Below are 27,743 nucleotides of genomic sequence, written 5' to 3' on the forward strand. Positions count from 1 at the left end.
GTCGGGGAGAGTCTAATGGAGCGGGGGAGTGCGTTTCACTGAAGGGAAGCAGTGACCAGGGCGGTAGAGAGGTGACGGTCATTGATCGACCTTAGGGGGCGGGAGGGGGTATGAAGGGAGAGGAGGTTGGAGATGTAGGAAGCAGTGGAATTAAAGATGGCCTTGTATGTGAGGGTGAGGAGTTTGAAGAGGATTCTGTAGGGGAATGGGAGCCAGTGTAGATTTTGTCAAAGGGGAGTGGCAGATGTGGAGCGGCGGGAGAGGAAGATAAGACTAGCTGCAGAGTTCAGGACAGATTGGATGGGACCAAGATGGGAGCAAGCGAGGCTAGTGAGGAGAACATTGCAGTAGTCGAGTCGTGAGATGACCAGTGAGTGGATGATAAGTTTAGTTGCACTCTAGGAGAGAAATGGCCTGATGCGAGCAATGTTGCGTAACTGGAACCGACAGGATTGTGCCAGAGCTTGGATGTGAGGTGCAAAGGAGAGGGAGGAGTCAAGAGTGGCGCCCAAGCAGCGGAGTTGGGGAACGGGGGAGATGGTGGTGTTGACTTATGCAATGGGAGAGGACAGAAGGCTCTTGTGTGGGCGCACTCTTAAATGAAAAACAAATAGAAAATTTTTTTTTTATAAATGTTTTAGAAGTATTACAGAGAATGATATTAATATATAACTTTTATTGATAAGGTTAAAACAAGATAAACTTCCCACAGATCCTGAGAATCAACGGCGATTCTTGGGGAATTAAAAAATGTCCTGGTCTCTTAAATCGTAAGAGTATGGAAAGGGTTGTAGACATGGAGTAGTCATACCCCCATTTCCCCTGACCAGTACAGTAATACTGTATTAATGGAACCGGGGGTTTTTAAGTCACAACACAGTTTCAATACAATTTAGGCTAAGACTGGCTAGAATGGTAATCAGTAGTCACCACTCAAGGAATTATGCACCTAAGTGTTAATAGCATGCCCTGGCCCTATTTGTGGGCAGGGATTTATATGCAAAAGGTAATGGTCAGTTGATATTGAAAGTATTAGAGCAAAGAGAAAATAAAGAGAAAAAATAGAAAAAATAGAAAAAATGTGGTGATACTGCTGTTGGTGTGTGTTGGTCACATAAGAGCGGAAATTAATTCCTGACCTACCACACCAGGTATTCACAGGCAGTCACCTCTCCTGATACTAACCTGGCCCAACGCTGTTTGGCTTCCAAGATCGGACGAGATCGGGCACTGACAGCGTGGTATGGTCGTAGGGATTTATGTGTACACCAATGAGAGTGCACCTATGTAGGGAATTGAAAATGAAAAAAAGAATAATAGGAAAGGAAATTGCAGATAAGATCAGTACGTGAAAATATGTGGATCTGCTTTCCACGTTAGACCCGGTATAGAAGATTCCACTGGTGTGGTATTCTATCCCGAGAATCGTGAATGAGAGTCCACGAAAAATTGGTGAACACAGATTAGGAAGATGTGAGATTATTATCTGCGACAGAGTAATGCAAAGGTTAAGCTGTCATTCGGAGGTATACACAATTCAGGTGGGGCTGAGCCCAATGACCGACCTCCGACGGTCTGACACGTATGAAAATTATAACTTTAGGCAGGTAATGGTTTTATAACCCCCAAAGAATAAAATGGACATACACATAAGTACACAAATTGCAAACTGGAAGAGTAAGCTGTATTGGGTATTGTAACCCGGTACCGGCAGCATATAACAAGCTGCTAGATGTACTGTACCATGCACATTGGTAGTGTCGATAAGATATTATATCACTTCAAAATTGGCAACGATAAGAGGTATATAATATATATAAGCAGACCTATTCTGGTGTGAGTAATATACCCCTGATGGGGAAAGCTATATGAGTTAAAGTACCTAGTTATTATACCACAAAGATTGAAATAATTGGTATGCTGCACAGTACAAGACTAAGATCCTGTTGCAACAATACAGAGTAATATTTGCAGATTGATGAGACTTAAACAGTATGTCCCTGTCAATAGGGGGAAATGTCCGAGCAGATAATGAGTAAACTGACCAAAACTATGGCTGGCAAACAACAGAAGAGTTTAGGTGACTAACAGAATAGCCCTAGATACAAAGAGGCTAAGTGATGGCTGGTCTCACGGAAAAAAGTCCTTACAATAAGGATAATCTGAGTAATAAGAAGGAGCTTACGAATCTCCAGTGACTTAGATCAGATCCGTTAGAATAGCGCCATGATGTGACTGTGTGGACGGAGTTCCCCGTAGAAAACGCGTTTCACCCTGTGGGCTTGTTCACTTCCTGGTTCCGTATAGTGGGGTGGGTTGGGATGATCTTTAAGGGCGGCTGGTGGCATAATTAACCAATAGGAGAGTGCCGCGTGTTGCCCGCTGTACCTAGCGGTTGCTAGGCGACGAGATAGCCGAGGTGCAGCCGGAGTTGATTGGAGGACGCGGTCACGCGAGATTGTGGAGCCGCGTGTTACCGCTGTACCTAGCGGTTGCTAGGCGACGAGATAGCCGAGGTGCAGCCGGAGTTGATTGGAGGACGCGGTCACGCGAGATTGTGGAGCCGCGTATCACCGCTGTACCTAGCGGTTGCTAGGCAACTAGTTAACGGAGGTGAAGTTGTAGTTTAAGTTCTGAATGGAAGACGTGATCTCGCGGGATTAAGGACGCCATATTGGTGTAGGGAAAGAAGGGGAACAATATAGAAGGGCAAAGGCGGAAGAGACATAGATAAAAACAGAGCCGCTGGTTGGTTGATAGCCTAGCGCAGGGAGGAATGGTATATGTTGTGAATAGGTGTATACCCAGTTTATATGAATGGATATTTAGTGCATCGGAATAAAAATAAGAGTGGGGAAATGAGATTTGTGTGTGGGAGGGATTTGGGAGGATTAGGGTGGGATTTGGGAGGATTAGGGTGAAATGAGTGAGAATGGGGAAAGAGGTAAAAGTGTTGGGAAGGTTGGGTGAAGGGGGGGGGGGGGGGGGGGGGGGAAAGGGCCGAAAACAGCTGGGTGAGGAAAATGATTAGTGAGTTTGCAATATAAATGTAAGATGTGATAGACATTTGGATGAATGGGTGGGCGATGAATAAAGGTGTGTGGGTTAGTTAGCTGATATCGGTGTAGGAAAATTAGGAGATGGGGTGATGATGAGGAGGTGGCACAGAGATAGGGGGCCCAGGTATGTGATGGCATGTGAGGAGCAGTGTGTGTGTGTATAAGGTGTTGTGATGGGAGTGGGTGTAGGATGGAGGGGGTATGTTTGGTGACATAGGGGTGGGAGGAAGTGCAGTGTGATGTGGTGTGTGGGTGATGTATTGATTGGTGTATATGGGTGGGGGGATTGATGTGTGTGGGTGATGTGATGATGTGGGAGGGGGGGGGGGGGAAAGGGAGAGAAATGGGGTTGTTGATTGTTATGGAAGGGGGGAGGTTAAGGAATGTGAATGTGAAGTGAAAAAGGTGAAGGAATAAATAGGACGAAAGGTGTGTGGAAACTAATAGGATAGAATTGTTCTGATTTATAATGAGGAATTACAGAAAAGCCCCATAATTTATAGTTTCATTGAGGCCAAAGGGCTTCAAGGAGTTGAGTCGAAAAATCCACTCACTTTCTTTTTTGTATAGCTCCTTGGTTAGGTCCCCTCCTCGTACACCCAAGTGAACACAATCCAGGCCAAAGGTCTTGAAGTCCTTGATTGATCCTTGGTGACAAAAATGAAAATGTCTGGCCACAGATGTGAGCTGTTTCATCCTTGCCAGGTCCCTGGAGGCATTGCGGATGTTGCCAAGATGTTCTAAAATTCTCTCTTTGAATTTGCGAGTGGTCATGCCTATATATTTGTAATTGCATCCACAGGTAATACAATAGATCATGGCCTGAGTATTGCAATTAAAGAAATGTTGCAGGGTGACCGATTGGCCATATCTATCCATGACACTGTTGGTTTTCAGGATCTGCGGGCACGCCTTGCACTGACCACAAGGAAAGGAACCTGTGATGGTGGGTTTTTTTGGAGGAGAGGTCATCAAGTGGCTGTGCACTAATTGGTCTTTCATATTTTTTGATCTGCGCCAGCTCATTTGTAGCGGAGAATCAAAGAGTGGTGCAAGATCAGGGTCAAGCTGGAGAATGGGGAGATGTCTGGTTATAGCTTCCTTCAACATTCTCCATTCTGGACAAAAGGTGCCGATGAAGCGGATGGTATCTTCTTGCTCTGTGTTCTTGGTCTTTTTACCAAAGATCAGGTTATCTCTCTTGATGGCTACAGTGGCTGTATATGCGCGTTTAAGTGAGCGTTTACTGTAGCCTCTGACCAGTAAACGCTGAGTAAGTTCATTGCTCTTCACTTTGAAATTGTGATCTTCAGAGCAGTTACGCCTTAAACGCAAATATTCCCCTTTCGGGATATTTTCAATCGTAGGCGGGAAGTGAGAGCTTGTCTGGTAAAGGAGACTGTTGGTTGCAGTCTCCTTACGGTATAATTCTGTTTCCAGGAAGCCGGCCTCAGACCTGTAGACATTGAGATCCAGGAATGGTACCTTTTGAGGACTGATGTAATGTGTCAGGATGATGTTGAGATCATTTTGGTTAAGGGTCTGAATGAAATCCATGAGTAGATTTCTGTTGCCATTCCAAATCATGAATACGTCGTCAATATACCTCAACCAAAGTACTATATGTGTAGTGTATCTTTCATTAGAGGTACTAAATACGTGAATGTGCTCCCACCACCCTAAAAATAGGTTTGCATATGTAGGTGCACATGCCGCGCCCATTGCGGTTCCCCTAATCTGTAAGAAGAATTGGTCTTGAAAAACAAAGTAATTTTTGGAAAGAACAAAATCGAGCAACTGTAGGAGAAAATCAGAGAAATCGGTAGTGTTGGTTTGATCCAGAAAAAACTTGACCGCTGCGAGGCCATGGTGATGGTTAATACTCGAGTACAGTGCCTCAACATCAAGGGTCACCAAGAGGAAATCTTGTTCGAAGTGAATGTCATGAATTTTCCTGAGTAGATCCGAAGTGTCTTGTAAATATGACGGTAGTTCCAGAACAAAATCACGTAAATGTAGATCAAGAAAGCGGCTGGGCTGCTCCAAGATCCCACCTTTCCCCGACATAATTGGCCTGCCAGGTGGCTGATGGATGTTTTTATGAATCTTGGGCAGGAGATAGAATGTTGGGGTTTTGGGATTGTGGACAGTGAGATAAGCCGCCTCTTGTTTGGTGATTGTGCCCTGTGCCCTGGTTTCTTGTATCAAAGACGTATAAGCTTTCAAAAACCTTTTGGTTGGATCACTAAGGAGCTTTTTGTAACACAGAGGATTGAATAACTGTCTGTGTGCTTCAGCAATATACATGTTCTGTGGCCAAAGGACAATATTGCCACCTTTGTCCGATGGTTTGATCACTACATCTCGCCAGGTTTCCATGTCTCGTAAGGCTTGTCTTTCTTTATACTTGAGATTCCTTGGAAATTGTTGATGGCCAGTTGTAGTTTGAACAAAAATGTGGTCAAATTCTTTAGACACCCTATTGAGGAAAACCTTGATCTCCGGACTGGTATTATCCGGAGGGAAAAAGGATGATTTTGGTTTACATTTGGGTCGGTTAGGTGTGTTCATTTCCATGTTTGATTCAAATTGAAGTTCTTCTAAGACTTGAATGGCTTGAAGATCGATAGTCGACAGTTCTGTGTTGCAGGAGCTCTCTGTTCTGGATTGTTGTTTAACAAAGAATTTCTTGAGTAGGAGCTTCCTACCAAATAATCTCAGGTCTTTCTCCCAAGCGAATCTGTTGAATGATCTGGATGGAGAGAAGGACAAACCTTTTGCAAGTACCTCCATGTGAGCAGGGGAGAGAGATCTATTGGTAAGATTTATAACCTGTAAGGAAGACGAGGGGGAAAGATTATCCTGAGCTAACGAGTTGTCTTTCTCTGACGGGCAGGATATCGGGCAGTTCTTGACGTGTCCCAATCTGGGTTGCGCCTGTCGTTTCTTCTTTCTCCCTCGCCTGGTTTTCCTTGGTTTTTGTTCCTGCCTCTTGGTTTTTGACCCTGGCCTAAAAAACGTGGGGAAAAATCTACTACCCCTTCTCGGCCGTATACGGTATTCTCTGTGGTCTCGCTGGCTGAATCTCCACTCGTTGAGGACTCAAATTCAGAGAAGGTAGGATCTTCCCTTTGTTTGCGGTTCCTAGTCGGGGGTATCGGATTCCACCTGAAAATATCACCCCGTGCAAAGTCCCGTTTGTCCCTAATAAATTTGTTACGTTTACGATCCACTATAGTTTGTTCATATAGTTTAAGTTCGTTTTTGTGTTTTTCAAATGCAGTCTGGAAGGATAGGTCCTTTTCCCAGGTTTCAAGGTTTTTGCCCAGTTCGTCGATTTCTTTCTCAACTTGATCTATAAGGAGTGTATCGTGTTTAATCAGGAGATGTAGCAATTCGTGCGAGCACTTCAAAAGTGCCGCCTCCCACTCTGTCTTAAGATTCTCAGTAGCAAGTGGAAATGAGGGGAATACTTTTGGCCTCAGTCCTCGGGGCACAATCTTATGTTTGAGATAATTTTCCAGTGTGGTGACGTCCCACGACAAGCGTGTTCTTTTCTGTAGGTTTTTTTGTAATTTAGAGAAATTTGTCCTCCAATCGGAGTTACTTGAAGACACCTCAAATGTTTCTGCGAAAGGATCGCCAAAATTCTCCAGATTTTGACGTTTGGTTAATTCCGCTTTTAATGAGAAAGTGGTCATATTAATGACCAGGCAAATTTAGATGGAATGCGGGCTGAAAGTAAATGGAGGCTGCTAAAAGGGAGATGTGGGAAGGAGGGGTTAGAGAATTAGGAGTAAGAGTAAGGGCCGTGCCAACCGATCAGAGACTGTTAATACAACAGCATAGAATACTAACGAGTAGACAGGGGGCGATCGGGCACAGGTTAAATTAAATACAATTTTCAAGAAAGATAGCAGAGGAAAGACCAAAGTTGGACAGTGTATTGCCCTAAATAGGGAGATAACAATATATGTTATCAATAATAAACAGTCCTTGTTGGTGGTGCACCCAGAGCCAGAAGCGTGTAGACTTATGCAATGGGAGAGGACAGAAGGCTCTTGTGTGGGCGCACTCTTAAATGAAAAACAAATAGAAAAATTTTTTTTTATAAATGTTTTAGAAGTATTACAGAGAATGATATTAATATATAACTTTTATTGATAAGGTTAAAACAAGATAAACTTCCCACAGATCCTGAGAATCAACGGCGATTCTTGGGGAATTAAAAAATGTCCTGGTCTCTTAAATCGTAAGAGTATGGAAAGGGTTGTAGACATGGAGTAGTCATACCCCCATTTCCCCTGACCAGTACAGTAATACTGTATTAATGGAACCGGGGGATTTTAAGTCACAACACAGTTTCAATACAATTTAGGCTAAGACTGGCTAGAATGGTAATCAGTAGTCACCACTCAAGGAATTATGCACCTAAGTGTTAATAGCATGCCCTGGCCCTATTTGTGGGCAGGGATTTATATGCAAAAGGTAATGGTCAGTTGATATTGAAAGTATTAGAGCAAAGAGAAAATAAAGAGAAAAAATAGAAAAAATAGAAAAAATGTGGTGATACTGCTGTTGGTGTGTGTTGGTCACATAAGAGCGGAAATTAATTCCTGACCTACCACACCAGGTATTCACAGGCAGTCACCTCTCCTGATACTAACCTGGCCCAACGCTGTTTGGCTTCCAAGATCGGACGAGATCGGGCACTGACAGCGTGGTATGGTCGTAGGGATTTATGTGTACACCAATGAGAGTGCACCTATGTAGGGAATTGAAAATGAAAAAAAGAATAATAGGAAAGGAAATTGCAGATAAGATCAGTACGTGAAAATATGTGGATCTGCTTTCCACGTTAGACCCGGTATAGAAGATTCCACTGGTGTGGTATTCTATCCCGAGAATCGTGAATGAGAGTCCACGAAAAATTGGTGAACACAGATTAGGAAGATGTGAGATTATTATCTGCGACAGAGTAATGCAAAGGTTAAGCTGTCATTCGGAGGTATACACAATTCAGGTGGGGCTGAGCCCAATGACCGACCTCCGACGGTCTGACACGTATGAAAATTATAACTTTAGGCAGGTAATGGTTTTATAACCCCCAAAGAATAAAATGGACATACACATAAGTACACAAATTGCAAACTGGAAGAGTAAGCTGTATTGGGTATTGTAACCCGGTACCGGCAGCATATAACAAGCTGCTAGATGTACTGTACCATGCACATTGGTAGTGTCGATAAGATATTATATCACTTCAAAATTGGCAACGATAAGAGGTATATAATATATATAAGCAGACCTATTCTGGTGTGAGTAATATACCCCTGATGGGGAAAGCTATATGAGTTAAAGTACCTAGTTATTATACCACAAAGATTGAAATAATTGGTATGCTGCACAGTACAAGACTAAGATCCTGTTGCAACAATACAGAGTAATATTTGCAGATTGATGAGACTTAAACAGTATGTCCCTGTCAATAGGGGGAAATGTCCGAGCAGATAATGAGTAAACTGACCAAAACTATGGCTGGCAAACAACAGAAGAGTTTAGGTGACTAACAGAATAGCCCTAGATACAAAGAGGCTAAGTGATGGCTGGTCTCACGGAAAAAGTCCTTACAATAAGGATAATCTGAGTAATAAGAAGGAGCTTACGAATCTCCAGTGACTTAGATCAGATCCGTTAGAATAGCGCCATGATGTGACTGTGTGGACGGAGTTCCCCGTAGAAAACGCGTTTCACCCTGTGGGCTTGTTCACTTCCTGCCACCAGCCGCCCTTAAAGATCATCCCAACCCACCCCACTATACGGAACCAGGAAGTGAACAAGCCCACAGGGTGAAACGCGTTTTCTACGGGGAACTCCGTCCACACAGTCACATCATGGCGCTATTCTAACGGATCTGATCTAAGTCACTGGAGATTCGTAAGCTCCTTCTTATTACTCAGATTATCCTTATTGTAAGGACTTTTTCCGTGAGACCAGCCATCACTTAGCCTCTTTGTATCTAGGGCTATTCTGTTAGTCACCTAAACTCTTCTGTTGTTTGCCAGCCATAGTTTTGGTCAGTTTACTCATTATCTGCTCGGACATTTCCCCCTATTGACAGGGACATACTGTTTAAGTCTCATCAATCTGCAAATATTACTCTGTATTGTTGCAACAGGATCTTAGTCTTGTACTGTGCAGCATACCAATTATTTCAATCTTTGTGGTATAATAACTAGGTACTTTAACTCATATAGCTTTCCCCATCAGGGGTATATTACTCACACCAGAATAGGTCTGCTTATATATATTATATACCTCTTATCGTTGCCAATTTTGAAGTGATATAATATCTTATCGACACTACCAATGTGCATGGTACAGTACATCTAGCAGCTTGTTATATGCTGCCGGTACCGGGTTACAATACCCAATACAGCTTACTCTTCCAGTTTGCAATTTGTGTACTTATGTGTATGTCCATTTTATTCTTTGGGGGTTATAAAACCATTACCTGCCTAAAGTTATAATTTTCATACGTGTCAGACCGTCGGAGGTCGGTCATTGGGCTCAGCCCCACCTGAATTGTGTATACCTCCGAATGACAGCTTAACCTTTGCATTACTCTGTCGCAGATAATAATCTCACATCTTCCTAATCTGTGTTCACCAATTTTTCGTGGACTCTCATTCACGATTCTCGGGATAGAATACCACACCAGTGGAATCTTCTATACCGGGTCTAACGTGGAAAGCAGATCCACATATTTTCACGTACTGATCTTATCTGCAATTTCCTTTCCTATTATTCTTTTTTTCATTTTCAATTCCCTACATAGGTGCACTCTCATTGGTGTACACATAAATCCCTACGACCATACCACGCTGTCAGTGCCCGATCTCGTCCGATCTTGGAAGCCAAACAGCGTTGGGCCAGGTTAGTATCAGGAGAGGTGACTGCCTGTGAATACCTGGTGTGGTAGGTCAGGAATTAATTTCCGCTCTTATGTGACCAACACACACCAACAGCAGTATCACCACATTTTTTCTATTTTTTCTATTTTTTCTCTTTATTTTCTCTTTGCTCTAATACTTTCAATATCAACTGACCATTACCTTTTGCATATAAATCCCTGCCCACAAATAGGGCCAGGGCATGCTATTAACACTTAGGTGCATAATTCCTTGAGTGGTGACTACTGATTACCATTCTAGCCAGTCTTAGCCTAAATTGTATTGAAACTGTGTTGTGACTTAAAAACCCCCGGTTCCATTAATACAGTATTACTGTACTGGTCAGGGGAAATGGGGGTATGACTACTCCATGTCTACAACCCTTTCCATACTCTTACGATTTAAGAGACCAGGACATTTTTTAATTCCCCAAGAATCGCCGTTGATTCTCAGGATCTGTGGGAAGTTTATCTTGTTTTAACCTTATCAATAAAAGTTATATATTAATATCATTCTCTGTAATACTTCTAAAACATTTATAAAAAAAATGTTTTCTATTTGTTTTTCATTTAAGAGTGCGCCCACACAAGAGCCTTCTGTCCTCTCCCATTGCATAAGTCTACACGCTTCTGGCTCTGGGTGCACCACCAACAAGGACTGTTTATTATTGATAACATATATTGTTATCTCCCTATTTAGGGCAATACACTGTCCAACTTTGGTCTTTCCTCTGCTATCTTTCTTGAAAATTGTATTTAATTTAACCTGTGCCCGATCGCCCCCTGTCTACACGAGATGGTGGTGTTGTCAACCGTGATAGAGATATTGGTAGGGAGTGTTGCTCTGGATGGGGGAAAGATGATGAGTTCAGCTTTGTCCATGTTGATCTTCAGAGAGCGCTCAGACATCCAGGAGGAGATTACGGAGAGGCAGCTGGAAACCTGAGAGGACAGAGGGGGAAGATCAGGAGAGGAGAGGTAGAGTTGTGTGTCATCAGCATAGAGGTGGTACTGAAGGCCAAAGGAGTTAATGAGTGCACCCAGAGAAGAGGTACACAGGGAGAACAGAAGGAGGCCAAGGACAGGACACTGAGGGACACCAACAGTATGTAATGCAATGCGCAGGTGCGTCACTCGGGTACAAGGTGGATCGTTGCTGTGCGATGGGTTTTACGAAGAATCCATTTGCACAACCGATCGCAAGAAGACTGACAGAAAGAAGGGTGTCAACTGACCGTTTTCTGGGAGTGGTTGGAAAAACGCAGGCATGTCCAAGCGTTTGCAGGGCGGGTGTCTGACGTCAATTTCGAACCCAGACAGGCTGAAGTGATCGCAGCGACTGAGTAATTCCTGGGCTACTCAGAAACTGCAAAAGATCTTTTTGTACTGCTCAGCTGCACACACGATCCCACACTTGCACAGCTATAATACACTGTCCTGTAGGCGGCAACTCTCTGATTGCAGCGCTGCAAAAAACTGCTAGCAAGTGATCAAGTCTGAATTACCCCCCTGTCACTCCACCAACCACTATTCACCCTCGCAGATCAACACCTCAACCCTGGCACACCAAATGCACCAGATATCTTCAAGAGTGCTCACGTACTGCAGAGAAAGTGGAGGAAATCACGCTCTAAGGCAGACTTCCTCCATTTTTAATTTATGCTCTCATCCTTCAGTGCTGCTCTTTCCCTTGCTAAACAATCATACTTCAAAATTCTCATCTCTACCCAGTCTTCAGACTCCCGGCGCCTCTTTGCCACTGTGAACTCCCTCCTCTGCCTACTACCACCTCCTCTCGCATCCTCATTGTCTGCTCTTGACTGTGCCACGTATTTCACATCCAAGATTGACTCCATACGTCAGGACATCACATCCCACCAGGCCAGCAACCAGCCACTGCCCATCCCTTGCCACCCCTCCCCTCTCACCAACTCTGACACCTTTCTCCCATATATCAGGTGAGGAAGTCATGGCCCTCATCCGTCCCCCCCCCCCCACCACCTCCCCACTTGACCCTATCCCCTCCCACCTCCTCCACTACCTCTCTCCTTCTGCCTGCTCCCATCTTGCCCACCTTCTCAATCTCTCCCTCTCATCCGGCACTGTCCCCTCTGCCTTCAAGCATGCTCTTGTCTCCCCTATTCTTAAAAAACCTACCCTTGATCCAAACACCCTCTCTAACTATCGACCCATCTCTCTCCTCCATTTTGCCTCCAAACTCCTTGACTGTATTGTCTATAACTGCCTCACTGCCTTTCTCTCCTCCCACTCACTGCTTAACCGATTCCAGTCTGGTTTCTGCTCTCTCCACTCCACTGAAACTGCCCTCACAAAAGTCTGCAATGACCTCCATGGAGCCAAATCTAAGGGCCACTACTCTCTGCTTATTCTTCTTGACCTGTCTGCTGCTTTTGACACTGTGGGCCACCCTCTCCTTCTGCAAATCCTTCACTCTCTTGGTCTGTGTGATACTGCCTTCTCCTGGATGTCCTGCTACCTCCCTGATCATTCCTTCTTTATTTCCTCTCATGACGCTACCTCCCCCCCACTTCCACTAACTGTTGGTGTCCCCCAAGGTTCTGTTCTTGGTCCTCTCCTTTTATCTCTCTATACGTCCTCTTTAGGTGAACTCATTAGTTCTTTTAACTACCAATATCACCTCTATGCTGATGACACTCAAATCTACCTTTCCTCCCCTGATCTCTCCCCAGCTCTCCTCACTCGTACATCCAACTGTCTCTCTACTATCTCTTTCTGGATGTCCCAGCGCTTTCTTAAACTTAACATGTCCAAGACTGAGCTGATAATCTTCCCACCCTCCCACACAACCTCACCTCCCACAATCTCATTATCCCTTGATGGCACTACTATCTCCTCTAGCTCCCAAGTGCGCTGTCTTGGAGTAATCCGTGACTCCTCCCTCTCCTTCAAACCACACGTTCAGCACCTCTCACAAACCTGTCACTTTCATCTCAAAAACATTTCCAGTATCAGACCCTTTCTCACCTATGATGCTACCAAGATCATTATCCACTCACTGGTCATCTCCAAACTGGATTACTGTAATCTCCTCCTAACTGGCCTTCCTGACAATGAGACGGCCCTAACCAATATGATGCCCTAGGCAAGATTTTGGCTGGTGCCCCCTAGCACCACCACTAGTTCCGCCTCTGACCCTGTGCCCCTTTCCCAGCACATCACCTCTCACCCACAGCAGTTCTCATTTTGGTGCTCCTACCCCTATATTTGAAATAGGAACAGTGCAGACATCTGGTGTGCAGTCCAAAAAAGGGCATGTTCTTGCTGGAAAGGGGCATGGCCACAAAATAGTACCCCCAATTCAAATTACACCACCTAGTAGTGCAACGTTATTCACATTATATCATGCAATAGTGTCCCTAATTCACTTTACATCAAACAGTAGTACCACTTTAACTTATATACATTACTCCTCACAGTAGAGCCCCTTATTCACATTACATCACACTGAATTGCCCCTTATTCACATTACACCACACTATATTGCTCTTTATTCACATTAGACCACACAGTAGTGCCCTTTCTATACATTACGCTACACTGCAGAGCACCTTATATACATAATGCCACACATTAGTAATGCCTTTATACACATACCACACAGTAAGGTCCCTTACACATGACACACATTATTAATGTCCTTATAAACAAAATGCGCCTTACACATTATTCCAACCTTTATTAATGCCCTTATACACATAATGGCACACATAGTGCCCCTAACACATATGCCGAACACCATTGCACAACCAACCCACCCACACACAGCAATCACATGGCTGCTAAAACTGTGACCTCTGCACTCTGCTTGGATACAAATGTGTCCTCATACATCTTGCCTCAATACACCATGCAGCAGGAGATGCCTGGCGTGAGTCAGCTGGCAGCTCCTGGCCAGCTCTAACCTTATTCACATTACACCACACCTTATTGCTCTTTATTCACAGTAGACGACACAGTAGTGCCCTTTCTATATGCAACGCCACATAGTAGAGCACCTTGTACACATAATGCCACACATTAGTAATGCATTTATACACATAATTCCACACAGTAATGCCCCTTACACATATGAGACACATTAATGTCCTTATAAACATAATGCACCTTACACATAATGACAACCTTTATTAATGCCCTTTTACACATAATGTCCCTTACACATATGCCACACATTAATGCCCTTATACACATAATGACACACATAGTGCCCCCTACACATTTGCTGTACATTATTAGTGCACCTATACACATAATGACACACATAGAGTAGTACCCTGTTACACATATGCCGCACATTATTAATGCCCTTATACACATAATGACACACATAGTGCCCCTTTACACATATGTTGCACATTATTAATGCATTTTTACATGACACACATAATGGCCCTCATTCCGAGTTGTTCGCTCGGTAAAAATCTTCGCATCGCAGCAATTTTCCGCTTAATGCGCATGCGCAATGTCTGCACTGCGACTGCGCCAAGTAAATTTGCTATGCACTTAGTAATTTTACTCACGGCTTTTTCATCGGTCTGGCGATCGTAATGTGATTGACAGGAAATGGGTGTTTCTGGGCGGAAACAGGCCGTTTTATGGGCGTGTGGGAAAAAACGCTACCGTTTCCGGAAAAAACGCAGGAGTGGCCGGAGAAACGGAGGAGTGTCTGGGCGAACGCTGGGAGTGTTTGTGACGTCAAACCAGGAACGACAAGCACTGAACTGATCGCAGATGCCGAGTAAGTCTGAAGCTACTCAGAAACTGCTACGAGGTGTGTAATCGCAATATTGCGAATACATCGTTCGCAATTTTACTATGCTAAGATTCACTCCCAGTAGGCGTAGGCTTAGCGTGTGCAAAGCTGCTAAAAACGGCTTGCGAGCGAACAACTCGGAATGACCCCCAATGCTCCTTACACATATTTCGAACACTACTGCACAACCAACCCACTCACATGCACACAGCACTCACACTTCCACTAACACAGTGACCTCTGCCTCTGCTTGGATACAGATGTGTCCTCACAAATCTTGCATCAATGCTAAAGTCAGGCACCTTTTTTTTAATGAAAATGCATCTTATTTGCATTGCTATGTGACTAGGACCCACAAGCAGCTTCTGCTGATTAAAATTATATGCGGCATGCCTATATTCTGTGTGTGACTGTGGCTGTATCTGCATGCAAAATGCTACGTTACAGTGATTTCCAGGAATACACTATAACCTAGCATTTCGTATGCAAATACAGCCGCAGTCACACACAGAATATAGGCATGCTGCATTTCATTTTAATCAGCAGAAGCTGCTTGTGCCCCTAGGCATTCCAAATGCCCCAGGCAATTGCATAGTTTGCCTATGCCTAGCGCTGGCTCTGCTGACAATTACCTCTCTCCACTCCAATCTACCCTCAATGCTGCAGCCCGGCTCTTCTTCCTCACCAAACGCACTACATCCACCTTCCCTCTCCTACTAGCCCTTCACTGGCTTCCCATCCCTTTCAGAATCCAATTCAAACTTCTCACACTCACTTACAAAGCGCTCACCCACTCCTCTCCCAATTACATCTCCGACCTATAGTTCCTTTACTCTCCCACCCGTCCTCTTTGCTCAGCTAATGCACGCCGACTCTCCTGCCTACTGATTACTTCCTCCCACTCCTGTCTCCAAGATTTTTCATGTGCTGCTCCCTTACTCTGGAATTCTCTACCTCTCCCCCCTCAGACTTTCCACCTCTCTACAGAACTTCAAACAGGCTCTCAAGACCCACTTCTTTACCAAAGCCAGCCAAATCTCATCCTAGCCCTCTGTCCCATGCTCGATCTACCCAATCTGTGTCACCTCTATCTGTCTACCCCTCCCCTTTAAAATGTAAGCTCTCATGGGTAGGGCCCTCTTCCCTCATGTGCTAATCCTTTTCTTACTTTAATAATCCTCAACTGCCCAAATCCTGCAGTTTTCGGCCACCTTGATACTTATCTCAGTGTCGTCGACTCACAGCCGGTACTAGGCATAAGCAAATGCCTAGGGGCACAAGAAGCTCCTGCTGATTAAAATTAGATGCGCGCATGCCTATATTCTGTGTGCGACTGCGGCTGTATCTGCATACGAAATGCTACGTTACAGTGTATTCCTGGAAATCACTGTAACGTATTATTTCATATGCTGATACAGTCACCGTCGCACACAGAATATAGGCATATTGCATATCATTTTAATCAGCAGCAGCTGCCTGTGCATCCTACTCATATAGCAACACTTATAAGATGTATTTCAAACAAAAAAAGCTCCCAACATTAGCAGAGCTGGTTGGGAGCTGCCAGCTGACTCACGCTAGGCATGTCCTGCTGCATGGTGTAGGCAAGATGTATGAGGACACATCTGTATCCAAACAGAGGCATAGATCACAGTGCAAGCAGCTGTGTGAGTGCTGTGTGTGGGTGGGTTGATTGTGCAATAGTGTTCATCATATGTGTAAGGGGCACTATGTGTGTCATTATGTGTATGAGGGCATTAATGATGTGCAGCATATGTCTAAGGGGCATTACTGTGTGGTATTAGGTGTATAAAGGCATTAATAATTGGCATTATGTGTATAAGGTGCTCTACTGTGTGGTGTAACGTATAGAAAGGGCACTACTGTGTGGTTTAATGTGAATAAAGAGCAACATGGTGTGGTGTAATGTGAATAATGGGCAATTCATTGTGATGTTATATGAATAATGAAATTCCTGAACCGCCTACATAACCTTCAGAATCATTTCATATCTAATTACATCACATCAGGACTGTCTTTGCAATCTGGTGTCTGATATGCTATAAATTAGGGGTCAGGGAACAGGGGTAAATTACCCCAAATGGGGTAAAAATCAAATTCCTGGGGGTAATGGACGGTCGCGCTGCCAAGACACAGCACCGTCCAGCACCAGCCGGCTCGCGATGTGGCGTCACACCACGCTCCCTCCTGCCCACCCTGCACTGTGCTCCTGGCAGCCCTGTGCTGTGTTCCCGGCTGCGGTGCAACATGCTGACATCACACCGCGCTCCCTCACGCCCGCCCATCCTGCGCTGTCTTTTCCCCCGGCCCGCGGGCCGCCAACCCGCACACAGAACTTGAAGTGTTCTGTGGCTGACCGCTGACGGAGTTCCGCAGGATCAGACAGTGGCCACATAACAGTGGGAAATTCCCACTGACATTACGGAGGTGAGGATGTGACTATCTGTCTCCTAAGAGTCATGTCCCCCCTTCACCCCTCATCCATCTTTCTTACATTAATTCTGATGTTTTGGGGAGAAAGTGTTAATTAACCCATTCATTGCCAAAAAATAATTGGCGGGGGAAAAAAAAGAAATATATATATATATATATATATATATATATATATATAGTAAATGTCAAATTGCTTGTTAACAAATATTTAAAATGCTCGCTCTAATATATACTGTGGACGCCTGCGCATCTTATTACCATGTGCTATGAATGTGCGCTATACATCGCAAAACACTGCATCCCATAAGAGAAAACAATACACCCACACATTATCTGAGTTCCAAAGCTCATTGATGTATATATTTGTTATTAAAAGGATATGTATTCAATATATCACAATGTACAGTATATATATATATATATATATATATATATATATAGTTACATGGTTACAATTTACACAGTAAGCAGTTAATACAAACTAATTCAAATACATACATGGCCAGCAATACAATTACCATATTTTGCTCAAATAAAGTCTCCATTCCATATCACTCTCTCTCTCTCTCTCTCTGTAAAATCATGCAGCCACTGGACAGTCAACATCTCCATCATCATCTGGGACAATAAGAACAGCCAGCTCTTGTGTCTGCAATCAGCTATATACTATGTAGTTTGGGGGAGTGCACAGACTAGTCTGAGGTAACTTTCTCATTCATGATGAGTCACTGGTCAGTTCATGCTGTCTTCCAGGAAATCTATTGTTCTAATAAGAGTGACTTTAGCTTTCATACATTTAATCATATCTACATGACATGTCTATCTTGCTTTGTTCCAATGATACACATACATGACGTTACTCCATTATATAATTTAAAACATTATGATGTCTGGCGCTTGATATGTTCAAATTATGTGCTGTATGAAATATATGTCGAATCTATCTTTGTGGCATGTCTGTGTAAACGCGTATGTTACCATATATTGCTGTGCTCGCTGCGCGTATTTGCAAGTATAGCGACTCATAATGTGTGGAGTCTGTATGTTCTCTCTATGTAATATTTTTTACTTCGACAGTCCACCCTTTGGCAGTAAACAATAACTGCCATAAATTATTAACATATGAAAAATATTTCAAACAATAATCGGTGACCTAGACACACGTATGTATTCATTTCACAAATCAGACACTTAACTATATTTGGGGAAGACAGGGAGGAGGACGAGACATCCTCTATATGCACTCGGCGGTCACGGGACTACTGGTTGGGTGTGGGACAACATTCAACCTATAGAGTATGCTGGGACAGTGCTTTGGCCTATAATGTCTGATTTGAATGAACATTTCACACATACATGTACCTACATCTTCGTACACTGATGTTCGGATTCGATTGAGGTTCTGCTGGGTAGAGGGAGAAGACAAACAAATTGTGAAAGTGACATAAAATTTTCATGATTTACATATTCCTATCATTTTCTGAACATTGTTTCCATTTCTGGAACGTATGCTAGGCCTGTTTAATCATTGAACAAGGGTTATCAGTAGTGTCCTTCCTAGATAACATAAACCTTTGGAGTTCGGGGAGAGCCACTCATAAACCTTTCTTCCACATATATTAATGAGCTCTTTATCTGCTATGTGTGAATAGCCATTGTCTGATTGTTCCTGATTTCCTCCCAATTTCCTGAAATTGGTGAGATTTAAACATACCAAGGATTTATCTATAGTACTGGTGGATCTTAAGACTAGGGGGTCTAGTTATATTATATTCTTTGTCCACCGGTCCCCTCCCCCTTCCATGTAATTCAAGTACCTCAGATAACTCTAAAAAAAATATGGCTCTAATCCTGCATCTTTTCGTCTTAGAGGTACCTGTGAGCACATCCAAAATTCCGTTTGGTTTAAGACCTTACCCACTAGTGAGTGGTAATCACTCAAGGGATGTCTGTCACCTTATTGCTAGACTGACATCTCTGGATGCTCTCATCTTCAAATATGGGGTCACAATAACTACAAAATACAGTATTCTTCAGAAAATAGCCTATCACGTTACCTCCAAACTCCATAACTACTAGACCTTTGATTTTTCACTGGCTTTAACAAACTGATCGGCTAATCCTGGGATTCTATAAGGAAATCACTCCTTCCTCCAGAACCAGTTCCAGTCCCACACTCGACTCCTCATGAAAAACCTCGCAAAAATAGAATGTCCTGAAAAAAAATGTTTGTCAGCGGGAAAGAGAGAAAAGAGAAATAGAACAAAACAACTCTTGTCCATAGCAAATCAATTGCAACGACTGGTCTTTCTGTAATCTTTTAGTACGCTCAGGTAGTGTTCAACAGTGCCGCCTCTCAGTCTTCACGGAACAGACTCTCTGGTGATACTTTTGCGATCTTACTCCATTTACGAGTTCCTTCCGGACTACCGACTTTCCTGCAATGGGAATCGTGGACCCAAGTCTCTCTCTCGGCTACTTTCACTGGGATAATGCTGTCAACAAAACTTGGTACGGTCCTTCCCACCTGTCTATTAGGCAACCTGAGCGTAAGAACAATCACACAGTCTCTTGGTTCACAATCAAGACAGTTAGTATTTGGCATACCAGGAATCAACAGTTTCAAGTTCTTTTGTCAAGTTCTCAAATGCTGGCTCATATCGATAAGGTACTGTACTGTCACCTAAATAAAAAGGATATGTGTACTACCAGCGCTGGCTGAATAAATTAATCAGTTAGAATTTATGTTAATAATGTAATAGTAATAATAATAATGATGGTTTACTCTATGTAAAAGATAACAATTTATTTGACATGACACATGTAACAAATCTAAAAGAAAGGAATTCCTATTGCCACTAGGTGGCGATAAAATTTCAATATATCTTATCTGGATAAAATTTCATAAATTCTCCTGTATTAGAATTGTCCATTCCTAAAGGCTAGGACAGCCTCCCTTTGTGCATTCACTGTAATGGGTAAATAGTTACCAGATCCCCACGTTGGTAAGCATCAGCGTTGGAACAAGTCCTTTAGTAGCTGTAGGGGTGAAGTAGACCAATTTGATGATAAGGTCCAGTGATGGGAGAGAAGTCCAAATTTTGCCGAAGGATGACACGGCTTTGCGGGCCGGTTTGGAGAACAGAGTCCAGACAGGTATAGTAAGCTCAAGTCCAGATGGATAGAGTAGGCTCAACGCGTTTTACTGGTATAATCCAGCTTCCTCAGGAGCATAAATTTTATGAGCATAGGGTCTTCCATTTATACCCTTCCTAATGAGCTAATTAGCACCACCTGTTTGGGTTATTACTAATACAAAAGAGCAAACCATCCATAGTAACAGTATAAAAGACTATCAGTCAAAGTACAATCTTAATATCTCTTTATAAATTGTATTACATTCAAAAAACGAGTATTATTCTCCTATTTACACAGTAAAAAACATAAGATAGTGCCGATCATGTGACTTGGCTCGTCACATGATCGGCAAAGATAGCAGTCCCATTGGTCCAAAATGTTTCTCAGTGGTCACATGATATCTAGCATGTGACCACATGCTTACAGTCCCTTCTTCCAAGGTATACCCTTATTCCTACGGAGACCTCGGCGATCCCCCGTTCCATAGGTAGATCTATGTCACCTGACGGAGCGCCCACGTGACGTGCGTCATCACTCGACCCGTCACGTGAGCGCATCCCACGCTTTGCAGGTTCCCCTTCAAAACAAAGACCCGGAAGTCTACAAGATATTTTGATGGAATATTAAACCCGCCCCGGGCTTCCCCCTTGTCGGCTTCCATACTACATGGTTGTCATGGAAACCCATTCGGCGTTGTTAGCAATCCAAATTTATATGTAATTTCAACAGATTATACTTTGTTATTATAGATGTTTTCTATCGATACATAAGACAATGTTATATGAGAAGTAAATAAGTTAACATTTGAGAACCCATCAAATGACAAATGCCCTTTGTTTTGAATAGATATAAACCAAATTTCATTTTTCTGCATATACCATAGGATTAAGTATTTAACTTTTATTATAAAATAGATCTAGATGTATAAATAGATCCAGATGCCTTGTCTGTAAACTACATATAATTCTCCATAGATACCATTCCAATCATTTACAAAATAATAACTATACATAATTATCTTATAATTCTTATTTTAATTTATACATATAAAAATCTGTGTATCTACACACATCCCCCAATGGAGATGTCCATGATTTTGAATTAATCTATCTAGTATCCATAAAGAATGATACAGTAAGATTAATAATCATAAGACAATCCTAATAGTGATAGTATTGTCATGAATACATGTATATAAATAATGGCACTTAAACATAGCACATACATCATGATTTTAGAGAAATTCCACACATCCCTAGATGACAGAATTTAGTTCTATGGCTTCGTTCAGTCCATCTGGATGTAATGAATTATATTTGAGCATCCAGAAAACTTCCCTACGGCATAGTTGATTGAACCTATCGCCCCCTCTATCTGTTGGTGTAATATGTTCCAGGCAAATAATGGAAAGACAAGCAGGATTACTTTCATGTTTTGCTGTGTAATGTCGTGAAACACTATGTGCCTCCAATTTGCGTATTATGTTTCGGCGATGTTCCATAAAACGTGTATGTATCGCTCTCGTGGTCCTGCCCACGTAATTAAGGCCACACCCACATGTTAACACATATATCACAAATTTTGAGTCACAGTTCATGAAGGATTTGAGGATGTATTTCTCAGAAGAACCCGGTATAGAGATATGTGTGGTCTTACGATCCATATGGTGACACATAGTGCATCTGCTTTTGCCCCATCTGTGGAAACCTGCTGGTTTGGTGGTTAACCAATCTGAACCATCTCCTCTTCCTTTCATTAGTACAGGTCTAAAATGGCTGGGTGCTAAAATGGTCTTAAGGGCCCTATTCTTTTTGTATATAATCTGTGGTTTGTTAGGTAGTAGACTTCCTAAGATCTTATCCTGTTTTAGTATCCTATAGTTCCTACTGACAATGGTTTTAATTTCGCTGGCACATCTGTTATATTTGCAGATGAATGCTACCTCTCTTTCTTTTGTATCCTGTTGTGCATTTTTATTCTTAGACGGAAGTAGTAGGTCTTGTCTATCCATATCCAGAACCTCCCTAAGGGCCTTATCAAGAATATGTTGTAAATATTCCCTATTTTTAAAGGAGTCTATAAATTGGTTTGCCTGTGTTTTAAAAATATCTATATTCGAACAATTGCGTCTAAATCGCATTAGTTGTCCTTTGGGAATGTTATTCTTCCATGGGGCGTAATGAGCACTTCTATAATGTAGGTATGAGTTGGTATTCACTGGTTTAATAAAATTCGATGTAATGATTGTATTTTCTCTTATCTCAAGGGTCACATCCAGGAAGTCAACACGGTCCCTATCATAAGTGAAGGTGAAATTAAGATTGTGCTCATTGGATTGGAGGTGAGTAACAAAGGTAGTGGCTGAATGAAGATCCCCATCCCAAATTATGAATAAATCATCTATGTACCGCCCATAGAAAACCAGGTTCGCCTCCCAGTCCGCGTCCCACACACGGGCGTCATCAAAGTCCCCCATGTAAAGGTTCGCATAACTGGGGGCGAACCTGGTTCCCATGGCGGTACCTGTGAGTTGTAAATAATATTTGTGATTAAAAATAAAATAATTGTGTGTGAGAATAAAGGAGATGCATTGTATAAGAACCTGCGTACAAGAGATCTGCAATAACTTTGATGCCGGTGGTGTGGGGTATATTCGTGTAAAGTGCCTGGACGTCCAGTGTCAGGAAAGCATATGTCTCCTTCCACTGGATATGTTGGATTTTATTTAGGAAATCTTTAGTAGCTCTCAAATGTGATTTCAATAATGGTACATGTGGTTGAAGAAAAGCATCAATATAAAATGAAAGATTTGAGGTGAGTGAATTGATACCAGAAATTATTGGGCGTCCCGGTGGTGCAGTGAGGGACTTGTGGATCTTAGGGAGAAAATAAAATGTGGGGGTGGTGGGGAATTGTGGTAATAGGAACCGTGATTCGTCCCTGGATATGACCCCCTTACTCAGCCCAGACTCCAAGAGTATTTTGAGTTCTTGAGTAAATCTCTAGGCTTAGGTCTCTGCCTCTTTTTGGAGTAGTTCTCTGTTCGGTGTCTAGTATCCACCTTGAGTTGGTTTTCGGACGTGCCCCTAAAAAATTACCTTTCTGTTCAAAGGGTTCATTATCCCTAAAGGTATATTTACCAGAGCTTTTGTTATAATTCTGTCTATTCCTATTCGATCTATAGGAATTGAATCGACTTGGGGAATCTGTATCGCTATCTCTATACTCCATCAGAGGTTGAAATTTATTAGGATGTGCAAAATCTCTATGACCTGAAGATTGATACTCTCACTTCTGTGTCATATATGTACCAGACTCTTGATATCTGGTCTCTTTGGGATAGATGTTTTTATCTATATGACTTTGTTTATGTTTGAATGCACGGACAGTGTTCTTCTCGTAATCAGTCAAATCACGTTTAAATTTCTTTTGTTTCATTTCCATCAGGCCCTGTTCAAACTTAATGACCTTTTCATTGATAATCCTATCTTTCCTTTCAAAAACTTCATCATCTCTAAATTTTTCCATTGTCTTTTTAAGTTCCTCGATCTCTTTTTCGATCTTGGAAACCTTATTGGAAACCATACCAGGAATCAACAGTTTCAAGTTCTTTTGTCAAGTTCTCAAATGCTGGCTCATATCGATAAGGTACTGTACTGTCACCTCATTGGTGTATTTCTGATCATTGTGCGGATCAATCATGACATGAGGTTGTCTTCCAAAAACACAAAAACCAAAACAAAACACAAAAACAAATTTTCGAAGAGGGTGATTTGTTAAGTGAAGATCTGGGAGTGGTTCTGATGCTACATAATACTAGTGGCAGTGTCTATGATCACAGTAGTCCAATTTCAAGCTTTGCTCCTACTTCTAGGGGTACCATTATCTACACACAAATTTCTGCACAATTTTTCTTGGCGGTAAACACAGCAGCATCCGTGGTGGCAGGAAATGCCTCTACCCAGTTTGAGACAACATCAGTGCACACCAATACATAACAATAATTCCTAAAGGGTATTAACTGTACAAAGTCGATTTGTATTACCTGAAAAGGTCCGTCTGCAGGAGGGATATGGGATGGCTCTGTTGGTATTGCCTTACCAATATTCTTCCTCAAGCAAGTAAGACATGTCATTGCTTTCTTACCTGCATGAGAAGAAAACCCTGGTGCACTCCAGTAGGCTCTTACCAACTTGCACATACCTTCTTTACCCAGATGAGTCAGACCATGTGCCGCCTCAGCTAGGCTTGGGAGATATGCCCCAACTGGCTTACCGTGTCCATCTGTCCAAAGTTCTGAGGACTCCTGACCATATCCCTTCACCTTCCAGACCTCCTTTTCCTGTAGGGAACACAAATTTTTATCTTAATTTAACTGTTGTGTGTTTGCAATGTAGAGTACCATGAGCATAACTCAAAAAAAAAAACATCTCTAGAGGAGAGAAAGAAGAAGAAAATATCAAGTTTGCGTTCAGCAACTGGCATATCAGTGTCTATACAAAATTTCCCTTCACCAGTATTCTCATCCTTCCTCCACCCTTTGTGCATGACAAGGCACACTGCAGTAATACTGGTGTTATCGTACTGGTGAGATATACTGGGTTTGGGCAGAACTCTGAAGGACCAATTAGGCATGTAGTGTTTGAACTGTAATATGGTCCATGTATTGTACCACCCTGTGTGAACGCGAAAGATGAAGAGGAAACTGTGGGGAAACAGAATAGAGGTTGGTGACAGATGAGTTTGTAGAGTTGGAGAAGATTTTATTAAAATGACAACTGGATTGGACACTATGGGGAATTGATTCTCAACTATCTTGTTTATCCCCCTTAGATCCTGCACTAGCCTGTAACCCATCCCCCACTCTTTTTCACAGGGAAGATGGGACTATTGGCTGTGCTGGACGTCCTGACTATGATGCCCTGCTGTAGCAGCCGCTCTATGATGGGGTACACTCCTAATTCCACCTCTGGCTTCAGAGGATACTGAGGGATTTTTGGAGCTATCCTACCATCTTTTCTTTGTACTACTACTGGAGCTACATTCGCCATCAATCCAGTATCTTGTCCATCTTTGGTCCAGAGGGATCCCGGTATTCGTGAGATCATTTCCTCTACCTTTGATGGACACCTGTCTATAACAGCAGAGTGTGACATTAGCCTTTGTGGGGTGTCTAACATATCCTGCACTTCCTGAATGTGATTCTCGGGTATATCCAAGAAGACACCCTTAGGAGTACAATATAATTCTACCTCTGACTTTAGAGGATACTGAGGGATGTTTTTGAGCTATCCTGACACATCTTATTTGTACTACTACTGGGGCTACATTCGCCATCAATCCAGTGTCCTGTCCATCTTTGGTCCAAAGGGAACCCGGTATTTGTGAGATAATTTCCTCTACCTGTGATGGACATGAATCTAGAACAGTGTAATGCAACATTAGTCTTTGAGGGTATCTAACATACCTTGTACTTCCTGAGCGGGAGTACAATATATGTATTTCACATTTAACAAAATCTCTGTTACGTTAGTAAGGGACCATTTCTGTTAGGAAAAAGAAGGAAAGGAAAGGGTTTAGCATTGTAGGGGCCCAATCATAACTTCAACAAGTTTTTGTCAAAGGGTAATGTTGCACTTCTTTCGTTCCTCCCAATTGCCGAATTAGTGTTTTACAGTGATCTTATCCAGACGGAGAATTTTCTATTACTGCAAATGACAAAAAAAATAAAAAAATTAACAAGCTTCTAGGTCGTGAAGTATTCATTCAATCCTTCTCATCCCGTTTTAAGGGTCTGTACATGGTCCAACAAACATTTCCGAGCTCATCTTGACTAGGGGCATTACTAGGAATGAATACCTCTTATATGGTAACTAAAAGAAATACCCGGGGTTTACCCTATCTCTGTCCGCTTTCCTACTGGCAAATACTAATGTGCGGATGGGTTTTTCTCCATTTCTGACGTTACTTTCTTGATTTTTATTTTATTTATTTTTTTGTTTTACTATATATGTACACGAATGACACCATACTAATCAGTTCCACTGGTCTCAGCCACTTCCCCCGCAGGCTACTGCTCTTCTTTTACCGGTTGGATACTCCTCTGAGTGCATGAGAAATGGCTGAAACCAATCAGGTCACCTTCTCCTAAATAAAACTTCGACATTCATTAGTACATATATAGGTTACATTCATATTTTTCATATTTTTATTATTTTGTATAGTTTGTATGCTGGCCGTAACTGCTTCCACATCTACATATGGCGGTGTACTTGCTTTCTCTTTTTCTTCCTACTTGTTTATTGTTGCTACAAGTTCAAACAGTTCTTATATTTCCGTTCTTGTCTTATATGACTTTGGTTAGACATACCACCTGCAATACCTTAGGATCAAACTCACCAACCCCAGGGAATGATGACCTATCATCAGCAGTCATACGTACCCATTCATTGCAATAAGCCTTTGCGTGTGGATCATATTTCCCACACATAATAAACCTTGCTGACCCTCTCGGCCGCAATTCTCAAGCCTGAACCCTCATACTGAACGTCTCTCACTTGAGCAACTGGCTCCCATAATTGTGGGTCTTGCCTTCTCGGCTGTTCCCGCAAACTCCAAAATACTCAATGCAAGCAGATGGTGAAAGTTACTTGAACGCCTTTCATTCGCTCTCACCCACGCTGGCCAGTACAACGATACACTGTCGATATATATATAGTTACATGGTTACAATTTACACAGTAAGCAGTTAATACAGTTTTAATATTAGTTTAATACAAACTAATTCAAATACATACATGGCCAGCGATACAATTACCATATTTTGCTCAAATATAGTCTCCATTCCATATCACTCTCTCTCTCTCTCTGTAAAATCATGCAGCCACTGGACAGTCAACATCTCCATCATTATCTGGGACAAAAAGAACAGCCAGCTCTTGTGTCTGCAATCAGCTATATACTATGTAGTTTGGGGGAGTGCACAGACTAGACTAGGGGAGGGAACTTTCTCATTCATGATTAGTCACTGGTCAGTTCATGCTGTCTTCCAGGAAATCCATTGTTCTAATAAGAGTGATTTTAGCTTTCATACATTTAATCATATCTACATGACATGTCTATCTTGCTTTTTTCCAATGATACACATACATGACGTTACTCCATTATATAATTTAAAACATTATGATGTCTGGCGCTTGATATGTTCAAATTATGTGCTGTATGAAATATGTGTTGAATCTATCTTTGTGGCATGTCTGTGTAAATGAGTATGTTACCATATATTGCTGTGCTCGCTGCGCGTATTTGCAAATATAGCGACTCATAATGTGTGGAGTCTGTATGT

At 42.4% G+C, this 27,743-nt stretch overlaps 3 pseudogenes; 1 reads left to right on the forward strand and 2 right to left on the reverse strand.

Moving 5' to 3' along the window:
- Positions 1 to 1,136: 1,136 nt before the first annotated feature.
- LOC134934016 (5S ribosomal RNA) lies at positions 1,137 to 1,255 on the reverse strand (annotated as a pseudogene).
- A 6,422-nt stretch (positions 1,256 to 7,677) lies between these two features.
- Positions 7,678 to 7,796, reverse strand: LOC134934024 (5S ribosomal RNA; annotated as a pseudogene).
- A 2,129-nt stretch (positions 7,797 to 9,925) lies between these two features.
- On the forward strand, positions 9,926 to 10,044 carry LOC134934038 (5S ribosomal RNA; annotated as a pseudogene).
- The last annotated feature ends 17,699 nt before the right edge of the window (positions 10,045 to 27,743 follow it).

Source organism: Pseudophryne corroboree, chromosome 1 (genome assembly GCF_028390025.1).
Source record: "Pseudophryne corroboree isolate aPseCor3 chromosome 1, aPseCor3.hap2, whole genome shotgun sequence".
Taxonomy (NCBI): domain Eukaryota; kingdom Metazoa; phylum Chordata; class Amphibia; order Anura; family Myobatrachidae; genus Pseudophryne; species Pseudophryne corroboree.